The sequence below is a fragment of the Lissotriton helveticus genome, chromosome 11 (assembly GCF_964261635.1).
Source record: "Lissotriton helveticus chromosome 11, aLisHel1.1, whole genome shotgun sequence".
Taxonomy (NCBI): domain Eukaryota; kingdom Metazoa; phylum Chordata; class Amphibia; order Caudata; family Salamandridae; genus Lissotriton; species Lissotriton helveticus.
Genome location: NC_136072.1, coordinates 559,432,251 through 559,443,004, shown reverse-complemented (window position 1 = coordinate 559,443,004; position 10,754 = coordinate 559,432,251). Strand labels below are relative to the sequence as shown.

Genomic DNA, 10,754 nt, shown 5'->3' with positions numbered 1-10,754 from the left:
TGTGTGTATGTGGTTGTGTGTGTGGTTGTGTGTGTGGTTGTGTGTGTGTGGTTGTGTGTGTGGTTGTGGTTGTGTGTGTGGTTGTGGTTGTGTGTGTGGTTGTGTGTGTGGTTGTGTGTGTGGTTGTGTGTGTGTGGTTGTGTGTGTGGTTGTGTGTGTGTGGTTGTGTATATGGCTGTATGTGTGGTTGTGTGTGTGGTTATGTGTGTGGTTGTTGTTGTGTGTGTGTGGTGTGTGATTGTGGTTGTGTGTGTGGTTGTGTGTGGTTGTGTGTATGTGTGGTTGCAAATGTGGTTCTGTGTGTGGTTGTGTATGTGGTTGTGTGTGGCTGTGTGTGTGGTTGTGTGTGTGTGGTTGTGTGTGTGGTTGTGTTTGTGGTTGTGTGTGTGGTTGTGTAAGTTGTTGTGTGTGGTTGTGTATATGGTTGTATGTGTGGTTGTGTGTGTGGTTATGTGTGTGGTTGTTGTTGTGTGTGTGTGGTGTGTGGTTGTGGTTGTGTGTGTGGTTGTGTGTATGTGCGGTTGCAAGTGTGGTTCTGTGTGTGGTTGTGTATGTGGTTGTGTGTGGCTGTGTGTGTGGTTGTGTGTGTGGTTGTGTGTGGTTGTGTTTGTGGTTGTGTGTGTGGTTGTGTAAGTGGTTGTGTGTGGTTATGTGTGTTGTTGTGTGTGGTTGTGTGTTTGTGGTTGTGTGTGTGGTTTTGTGTTTGTGTATGTTTATGGGTGTGGTTGGTGCAGTTGTGTGTGGTTGTGTTTGTGTGTGAGTAGTTGTGGTTTTCATTTATTTATTTAATGCATTTTTATATAGCACGGACTTTACCAGAAGGTGTCAGAGCACTGTACAATAGAACCAGTTACGATACATGAGAGAAATGTTACAAAAATAGAAACAAACAAAAATAGCAGGCCATAGAATCAAAACAACGCAGCAAAAGGAACACAATATCAAGCACAGCAAGCACAGAATGTAAAAACAAAAATATAAATATATATGACAAATTTACAATGACTAAAGAAATTCCTGGCGGGGTGTGAGAAGGGGAAGGAATTAGTTCTGAAAGTGTCTTTGGAATAGACGAGATTTGAGGTCCGCTTTGAAGATCTGGATGGAGGTGATGGCACGGAGCAAGGAGGAAGCAAGTTCCAGATTCTCACCGCATTACCTGAGAACGATTGAGCCATCAATTTTTCCCTTTTGAAGGAGGGGGGCTCAAGCAGGAACTTTTCCGCATTCCGAGAAGGTCTTCTTGAGCCTCCAGACAATTTCAGTTTATTCGCCAGATAGTGAGGGGAGGAAGAGTGCAAAGCTTTGTGGGTGATGCACACTGTTTTGTAAATAGCTCTAGCCTCGATGGGAAGCCATCGGGGAGAAGACAGGATAGGAGTAATGTGGTCACTTCGTTTGGACCCTGAAATGAAGCGAGCTGCTGAATGGAGGACGGATTTGAGGGGGAGAGGTGAGATTTGGGAAGGCCAGTCAGAAGAGAATTACAATAATCTAGTCTAAAGAGAACTAGCGATTGGACCAAGGTTTTTAGGTCATTCTCTGGGTAGAACCGACGAATCCCCCATAAAAGGCGCAGCTGATAACGTGCGCTCTTGGCAATGGAGTTGATGTATGAGATTAGGTTGAGTCTTTTGTCAAGTATGACACCTAGGGATTTAGCGCAGTCAACAATGACAGGTTTACTATTGAGTAAATTCAACTGATCCATCCAGGATTGAACAGGAGGCGGGCAGAGATCGCTAGATATTAGGAGGTATTCCGTTTTGGAGGGATTGAAAATTAGTTGGTGAACTAACATCCAGTTGTGAATAGAGTTGAGAGTAGAATTGAGTAGTGAGAGATCATGAGAGGAAGACACCTTGACGTAGATTTGGGTGTCATCCACATAGAGATGGCAGAAGAATCCAGATGTGTTTAGTAGGTTCCCTAGTGGTTCCTGATAGAGATTCAACAGAGTGGGAGCAAGGATAGAGCCTTGAGGGAAGCCTTGACCAACCACCAGTGGAGACGAGGGACTGTTCGCAATCTTGATAATTTGGAATCTGTCTGAGAGGAATGAGGCAAACCATTTTCTGTACTGTGAGTACTGTGCCTTCCACTCCCATTCTCTGTTGAAGAGTGTTAAGGAGGGTGTTGTGATTAACAGTGTCAAAGGCTGCAGAGAGGTCAAGAAGAATTAGAAGACACGATTCCCCCGAATCGAGTGTATGCAGCGCATCATCGATCACTCGCAGCAGGGCTGTTTCAGTGCTGCAATTTTGAATAAATATCTGACTACATATGAATTAAACACTATGTGTCATGACACCTTGTTTCTAGATTGAATCTGTTATTTTCTCAATGTATTTGTTATTCATTATTTTTGGCTATATTTTCACCAATTTGACATTTAGAAAATGTGTGGTACGAGATCAAGTTCAGTCTTAGTCATTCAAAAAGAAGAATGCCGTTCTTGGACGTTGAAATATATCCCTCAGAAGGAGGCCTGGTCACAACCCTTTTCAAGAAATCCACAGAACGCAATAAGTCACTTCATTTTTCGAGTAACCATCCCCGCAGTCTCAAAGAAAATCTTCCGTACGGACAATACCTTCGAATTCGACGAAACTGTCAAGATAAGGATGAATATATGAAGCATGCTATGAAATTGACTGAGAATTTATTACAACGCGGATACCCCAAAAAACTATTAAAGAGATCACTGAAAAGAGTGTGGTGGACACCACGTGAGTGCCTCCTAGAAAAAAGCCCCAAAAAAGAACTTGACAGAATGTTACTAGTATCGACATACTGCCAAAACTCAAACATGCTAAAAAAAGTGGTGAATAGCAACTGGCATTTGATACGGGATCTAAATTCTTCTTTGAACAATCCACCATTGTTCGCATTTAAAAAAGATAACAGCATAGCCAACAGAGTGGTACGAGCAGCCCTCCCAAAAAAAGAACAAACGACTCTAAGAACAATGATTGGTTTGCCTCCTATACAAGGCCACCACAAATGTGGGGGATGTATTTGTTGCTCATCCACAGAAGAAGGAATCATCTTCAAACATAATGATATGATATGGAAACATGAGGCCTTCACCAATTGTAGATCCCGTTTTGTCATCTATGGAGTGAAATGTCCCCGTAACCTATTATACATAGGAAATACGAACCAGGAGGTACGAACAAGAATCCAACAGCATAAATCCAGAATAAAAAAAGAACGTACAGACTGCCCCTTTGGTTAATCATTGGTGCCTGAAGAATCATTCTGATACTGACCTGCGCTGGACGGTAATCTCTAAAGTCGAGCAAGTTTGGAGAGGTGGAGATCTAGAAGCCAAATTAGCGAGACGAGAAGCAATGCTGATAGTGAAGTTCAATTCAGCCGTACATGGCCTTAATGAACTTACAGAAATTTACAAATTGAATTAAAGCCATATGGATCGAATGAGAATGGCTTTATTTCTTTTTTAGATAAAACAAATAACCTGCATAGAGATCCAGGAACGAGAAAACTGCTAAGAAATAGTCAGGACAGTCATCAAAACACGTGACATAATCTGCACCTCCAGAGACCAAAGCTCGGTAGTCAGTAGATAACACCAGCAGATTGGCCACATATATATAATTTCCAACGATTGGATACGCTTAGACCAAACGCATGAGGCACTCTCAAAAAATTGGTGATTAGGGAGTACAGCGCCCACAAGCACTCTCGATATTATGAAGGCACGAAAATACACTGTGAACACAGTACATGCAAAGGGAGTGTATTAAGGAATCGGTTGTGAAGGTGAATGTGATGACATCAAATCGTAATAAACACACCAGATGAAGAAATCAACTTTCCAAACTCCAAATATTCGAGTTCCAACAACCTTGAAAACAGAAAATATCCCTATACACCTCCCAAAGGAGTAAAAATACCGAAGAAGTAGAGGTTTGAACACTAAAAGATGGCGCTCCTGCTCGACAGTTTCAAAGGCTGTTGTTCAAACCACACTATCCAAGAGCCCGTGCGACACCAGGAAATGGCTGACACAGATCACAAACGGAAGGCTCGGTACAAACAATTCACCAATTGCATTCGGACTATGGCACCCGAATAGATTTCGTGGATATCTGCAGTCATTCAGAGGTGAGTCACGTTCACTAGAGAGCCACCTCGAATTTCAATTGCATCCGCAGCTTTCTAAACCCAATTCTCGCTCCTCTTTTCAGACGGCACAAATAATTCTCATCCCTGTACACACCGGGCGAAACAACTTGAAGTAAGACCTTTTTATGGTTTCTCCGCACTGTTTTCTCATTGCTTTTCTATGAGCTTTTTATCAAACATACAATAAATAGCTATCCTCGCTCTCCATTAGGTTTCTGACCGCGGAGTTGGCACCCACATAACATTTTTGAATGCTGATTGGCTGATTTCCATGTAAGTGTTTTCTTTTGGATTAACAATGAGATAAGGTTGATACAAAGTGATTGAAGGTGAAAGGTGGTCCCTGACTCACTTTTTTGTTGTAGATTGTTCAGCGTCGCTGGCAAGTGAAAAGCCCCTTTTGTTCTCATTAAGAGAGGTAAGGAGTGGAGGCGCTTAGGTGGTGGAGCTAGTTCAGAAACTGCTGATATAAGAACAATACACTAAAGAATGGTTTTTCTTCCTTTATCTTTCAGCATGGTCCTGATGAGAACTCCATAACCATTGTTGAGTTCAAAACGCGTAGACCGCTATATTAGCCATAAGATTTTTCTGAATACTCTCATTCTTGATAAATTTGACAAATAGTCTGATCTATGGTGTTTTTGTTCAATGATATAATGGTAATATATATAATCGGTTGTGTATGTATGTGAGAAATGGCATGACTGAGGTATGGACTTGTGAGGAGTATGAATATGAATGTATAGTATTTTTAGAATGTCAACCAATGAAATGTATGTATTGTACAGGTGTGTTTTCTAAATGTCAAATTGGTGAAAATATAACCAAAAATAATGAATAACAAATAAATTGAGAAAATAAAAGATTTAATCTAGAAATAAGGTGTTTAATTCATATGTAGTCAGATATTTACTAGAAATAAGGTGGACAGTATTGGCAATTTTCTTTGTTTTTGATATTAGTCAGTGGCTTGGCCTTGATGTTTGGAGTCCATACCCAGTGGTGTTTTTTCATGCAATTTTGAATAAAGCCGGACTGGAACATGTCAAGGAGATTATTGTCCATAATGTGTTGGGAAAGTTGTTTTGCAACGCATTTTTCTGTGATCTTTCAAAGAATAGGGAGATTGGTGATGGGGTGGAAGTTATTGAGGTTGTTAGCATCTGCAGAGGTGTTTTTTAGAAGGGGTAACCTGTCCTGTTTTGAGGACAGCTGGGAGGGATCCTTGACTGAGGAAGAGATTAACTAGCCTGGTCCAATAGGAGAGAGTGTTGGTATAGAAATCAATGGCAATAACACTGGGTTTGGGGTCAGGAGAATGGTTGAAGGGTTTGATTTCGAGGATGCATTTGAGGAGATCATCTTCTGAGATGGCGGCAAAGTTCTGCCAAATGACTAAGAATTTTTGCTCCTCCATGGGGGTGGGTGGGTGGGTGACCTATGTGTGTGGTTGTGTGATTGGGTGGTTGTGTGTGGTTGTGTGTGTGTGTATGTGTGGTTGTGTGTGTGGTTGTGCATGTGGTTGTGGTGTGTGTGGTTGTGTGTGTGTGGTTGTGTGTGTGTGGTTGTGTGTGTGTGTGGTTGTGTGTGTGGTTGTGTGGTGGTTGTGTGTGGTTGTGTGTGTGTGTGGTTGTGTGTGTGGTTGTGTGGTTGTGTGTGTGTGGCTGTGTGTGTGTGTGGTTGTGTGTGTGGGTGTGTGTTTGGTTGTGTTTGTGGTTGTGTGTGTGGTTGTGTGTGTGTGGTTGTGTGTGTGGTTGTGGTTATGTGGGTGGTTGTTTGTGATTATGTTTGTGGTTGTGTGTGTGTTGTTGTGTGTGTGGTTGTGTGTGTTGTGTTTGTGGTTGTGTGTGTGTGGTTGTGTGTGTGTGGTTGTGGTTGTATGTGGTTGTGTGTGGTTGGGTAGTTGTGTGTGTTTGTGTGTGTGTGGTTGTGTGTGTGTGGGGTTGTGTTGTTGAGCGTGTGGTTGTGTGTCTGGGTGATTGTGTGTGTGGTTGTGTGTGTGGTTGTGTGTGTTTATGTGTGTGTGTGTGGTTGTGTGTGTGGTATTGGTTGTGTGTGTGGTTGTGGTTATGTGTGTGGTTGTGTGTGTGGTTGTGGTTGTGTGTGTAGTTGTGTGGTTGTGTGTGTGTGTGTGGTTGTGGGTGTGGTTGTGTGTGGTTGTGTGTGTGGTTGTGTACGTGTGGTTATGGTTGTGTGTGGTTGTGTGTGGTTGTGGGTGTGGTTGTGTGTGGTTGTGTGTGTGATTGTGGTTTTGTGTGTGGGTGTGTGGTTGTGTGTGTTCGTGTGTGTGTGGTTGTGTGGTTGAGCGTGTGTTTGTGGTTGTGTGTGTGGTTGTGCTTGTGTGGTTGTGTGTGTGGTTGTGGTTGTGTGTGGTTTTGTGTGTGGTTGTGTGGTTGTTGTGTGTGTAGTTTTGGGTGTGGTTGTGTGTTTGTGGTTGTGTTTGTGATTGTGGTTTTGTGTGTGGGTGTGTGGTTGTGTGGTTGTGTGTGTTTGTGTGTGTGTGGGGTTGTGTGTGTGGTTGTGTGGTTGAGCGTGTGGTTGTGGTTGTGTGTGTGGTTGTGCGTGTGTGGTTGTGTGTGTGGTTGTGCGTGTGTGGTTGTGTTTGGGGTTGTGTGTGATTGTGTGTGTGAGGTTGTGTGTGGTTGTTGTGTGTGTAGTTTTGGGTGTGGTTGTGTGTGTGGTTGTGGTTGTGTGGTTGTGTTTGGGGTTGTGTGTGGTTGTGTGTGTGAGGTTGTGTGTGTGGTTGTGTGGTTGTTGTGTGTGTAGTTTTGGGTGTGGTTGTGTGTTTGTGGTTGTGTGTGGTTGTGTGTGGTTTTGTGTGGTTGTGTGTCTGTGTGTGTGTGGTTGTGTGTGTTTGTGCGTGGTTGTGTGTGGTTGTGTTGTGTTTGTGGTTATGTGTGCGGTTTGGTTGTGTGTGTGGCTGTGTGTCGTTGTATATGTGGTTGTGTGTGGTTGTGTGTGTGGTTGTGTGGTTGTGCTTGTGGTTGTGTGTGTGGTTGTTTGTCATTGTGGTTGTGGGTGTGTGGTTGTGGCTGTGCTTGTGTGGTTGTGTGTGGGGTTGTGTGTGTGTTCGGTTGTGTGTGGTTGTGTAGTTGTGTTTTTGTTGTTATGTGTGGCTGTGTGTGTGGTTGTGTGTGTGTGCGTTTATGTGTGTGGGTATGTTTGTGTGGTTGGTTGTAAATGTAAATGTAATTGAGCTTATATAGCGCACAGCTACCCGCAGTGGGTTTCCCGGCGCTTGCTTAGGGAACCCTTCCTGGTATTCCCCTGTGAGATAGCAGGGTATCCACAAGGTGAAAGTCAGGCATCCCGCCGCGAGGGGCCGTTGTGGAGATTAAGCAAGCTATTGCCCAGAGTCGCAGAGTGTGAACCCGTGAGTCGAGGAGGCACCGGGGCGAGAATTATGGAGTCCGTGGAATTTTTAGCCCAAGACCCGCCGAGGCGGGGAATTGAACCCTGGTCCAGGACCGATCTCAGCTTCCGTGTCTGCTGCCTCTAACCCCTGAGCCACACTTGTGTGTGGTTGTGTGTGTGTGGTTGAGTGTGCGTGTGTGGTTGTGTGTGTGGTTGTGTGGTTGTGCGTGTGGTTGTGTGTGTGGTTGTGGTTGCATTAACACAACATGTTCTTTGATCTTTGATGTTCTTTGAACGAGAACATCAAATGGGCGCCGCGAAAGTGATTGTGGGTGAAAGTGAAAGTGATCGCGGGCTGTTAATGAGCATGACAAGGTTTGCTATATGGCTCTTCTGCTCCTAAGCGCTCGCCTGCGCAAATGCACTGTAGCTCTAGGCTGGCCATGGTAGCATTTTTTGAGCCCTCACTAAAAGTCTCGGCAGACCAGTGCCTGCGCTGGGTCAGGCGAGACCTACCCGTTCCTATGCCCCACCCTGAGGCCTAAAACTCTGTCTCTTAACTAACACTACCCTGACCCCCTCCCTCCCTCCTCGCTGTCCCTAAAACTACCCTAACCCCTTCCACTGCCCTTAGGCCTAATACCCTAACACCTAATTAAAATAAACTACCCCCATCCCTGAAAACTACCCTGTACCCCCAGCCCTAAAAACTACCCCCAAACTCCCTCAGCCCTGAAAACTACCCCCACAACCCCCTTGGGCCAAAAGCTACTGAGCCCAGAAAACTACCCAGCCCAGCCCCACTTACCTCAGTACGGCTCTCTTCCTGGCAAGGTCTTCCTGCTTTTGTTCAGGGTGCACTGACATTAGCATTCTATATTGAAGGAACTGCTCATCAAAAGAATGCCTTCCTTGCCTTTCAGCAAGGTGAACCTTTTTACTCCTCTTCTAGACACAGCAGGGGCAGGAGATGTTGAGGCTCCTGAGCTGGCAGATCTGGGCACAGACTAGGGGCTAAGAGTTTGCCAGGTTTCTATGTACATTTTAACATCTGTCCTATCTTTCTAAGTGATGATTGACGCTCAAGCTGTTTATTGTTTGGTGGGAAACGGCAGTGGTACTGTAAAAATGTTCCGACTGGAAGTGCTGCCATCAATGTTTTTTCACTGAAGTCATAGGAATTGTGAAAAACCCAAGCATCACTCAAAAAACAAGCATTTACAATGCAACGGTCTCGCCTTTGCAAAAGTTAGAGCTATTGGCATTGTAAATGCCCATTTTTTATTTATGTATTGGTTTTGAAATCAGATAAATAAATGGCATTGTCATTTACAATTCCAATAGCTTAATCTCTCGCAAATGCGAGACCTATTGCATTTGCACCCACACACACAGGGCCACACACACACACAGACACACACACACACACAACGACACACACACACACAAACACACACATGGATGTGGTGAATGTGGTGGTGGTGGATGTGGTTGTGGTGTATGTGGTGGTGGTGGATGTGGTGGTGGATGTGGTGATGGTGGATGTGGTGGTGGTGGATGTGGTGGTGGTGGATGTGGTGGATATGGTGGTGGTGGATGTGGTGGATGTGGTGGTGGTGGATGTGGTGGTGGTGGATGTGGTGGTGGTGTATGTGGTGGTGGTGGTGGATGTGGTGGTGGATGTGGTGGTGGATGGTGGATGTGGATGTGGTGGTGGTGGATATGGTGGTGGTGGATGTGGTGGTGTAGGATTTGGTGGTGGTCTATATGGTGGTGGATGTGGTGGTTGTGGATGTGGTAGTGGATGTGGTGGTGGGGATGTGGTGGTGAATGTGGTGGTGGATGTGGTGGTGGATGTGGTGGATGTGGTGGTGGTGGATGTGGGGCATGTGGATGTGGTGGTGGATGTGGCGGTGCATGTGGTGGTGGTGGATGTGGTGGTGGTGGATGTGGTGGCAGTGGATGTGGTGGTGGATGTTGTGGATGTGGTGGCTGACACTTGACAGTGCTCTCACATTGAGACGGCTGGACTACGAGTTCTCGAACCTTCGATGCTGAGTGGGCCGCAGTCCTAATAATTTGCGAATTTCCCTGGTCGCTGCGGTTTGAAGCGACCTTGCACCCTTTTCTCCCCTCCTCTGTGCTGGTGTACACCAGTTCTCGGGCCGCATAAGGATTAGGGAATCTGACTGTGTTCGATCTACCCCTGCCACAGAATTGTGTAAACATGGTCCACTTTTTTTAAGGTATCTGGTTCGCCAATGGGGGCCATTTTGGTGCCTTCCTATGTGAAGTAAAAATAAACAGTAAAATAAACAGTTACTTCCTGTCCCAGACCGACCCTGCACAGAGCGACTGTTTGTAACGCAGATTTGGGGGCTCTTTAATCTGGGACAGTGCGCATGGTGCAGGTTCTGGGATCCAGGCCCGCTCTGTCCCCCCTCTCCAGCTCGATGGTAGCGGCCGGGCCAGCCAGGGGTTAGATCAATGTTTTCTGTTCCTGGGAACTGTTAATCCCGGGAGCTTGCAGAGGCCACGGGCACCTTCACCTTGGGAGGGCAGAGAGTAGGCCTCGCAGTTAATGCTGGTTAAAAGGGAGCTTTTAATAAGCATCTAATTCCCTCAGCTGGGTATTTATGGCCAATTTTAAGAATGGTGATGAGCTGTCAGCAGACTGTCCCCTTCCCTCCCCTCAGGCGTGACTCCAATGTCCTAAAAACACAAAACACCCAAAGATAAAGGGTTTAAAGGAAATACATATTTTTTAAAAGCGGGTGGGTTTGTGTCGTTCCAGAATGTTCTCTTTCAAAGGCAGTGGGTTTACCCAAAGGGTGTTCACAGTGTAGGAAGTGTGTGTGGGGTGGAGCCCCCTGGATAACGCGGCCTGCAGTACACGACCTGCAGATACTGTAAGATCACAGAAGAGGTCGACTTTTTAGGGGAGTGTCCTTGAGCCACCCCATGTCACCGCAGAAAGAACCCGGGTTTTGTGTGGTGCCACAGTGCAGGCCCGAGTACACGACGGCGCCCGTGTGTCCCCAGTAACCCTCAGTGCCTACGTGTAATTGGACCCGGGCACAGCACTGAGGGGGTGTGTGCATCGTGCGAGTATGTATCCGTGTATGTGTGTGTGCGTGTAGTTACAGTACATAAATGTGTGCAGAGTGCATTTGGTTGTGCAGGAGTCTGTATTTTCATGTGGTGTGCCATGTGTTTCTATATGATGTGGATTCCCTTGCGCATGA

At 45.6% G+C, this 10,754-nt stretch overlaps 1 pseudogene; it reads left to right on the top strand.

Annotated features, from left to right (window-relative positions):
• Window positions 1–3,949: 3,949 nt before the first annotated feature.
• Window positions 3,950–10,754, top strand: part of LOC144790845 (kxDL motif-containing protein 1 pseudogene) — a 13,301-nt pseudogene continuing 6,496 nt past the window's right edge.